Genomic DNA, 587 nt, shown 5'->3' on the forward strand with positions numbered 1-587 from the left:
GGCAGGAGTGGTGGAGCCAGGGATGCAGGAGCCGAAAGCCTGTGCATGCCCCACGGGCTCTCTGCCGTGGGGAGGAAGGGGTCGGTCCCGGCTCCCCTTCTGGCACAAAGATTTTTTTTTTTGCCTTCATCGCTGCAGCGGGCAGAAGCTGCCCTGCCTGGTCCCACAGGCACAGGGGAAGGAGAAGTGACAAGGCAGGGTGACATGGGCAGGGGGCTGAAGGCACCCACGGGGGAGCAGAGGGGGGAAGTGGGAAGATTAAATAAAGCAACAGGCCGGGGGAAGGAAGCCTGCCACCTCACCCACTGCGGGACAGGGGACCAAGAGGCTCCCTGAGCTGATCTAGGGGCCAGGAGGCAGCGCCGAGCTCCAGGGGCTCCCAGCTGCCTCCCTTCCATCACAGGTTAACAGCAGCCCCTGGGTCACCCTGGAAAAGGCTGATTCACTCCAGGCCAGTAACCTGCAGGCACAGGCTCCTCCTCATCTGGGAGTCTCTGGTTTAGCGAGGCGGAGCTGCAGGAGCTGGGGAGCTCACAGGAGAGCGGGGGGAGGATGCTCACGCCCACCGTTGACCACCTCGCCCAGCA

Source organism: Fulmarus glacialis, unplaced genomic scaffold (genome assembly GCF_000690835.1).
Source record: "Fulmarus glacialis isolate BGI_N327 unplaced genomic scaffold, ASM69083v1 scaffold25281, whole genome shotgun sequence".
Classification (NCBI taxonomy): domain Eukaryota; kingdom Metazoa; phylum Chordata; class Aves; order Procellariiformes; family Procellariidae; genus Fulmarus; species Fulmarus glacialis.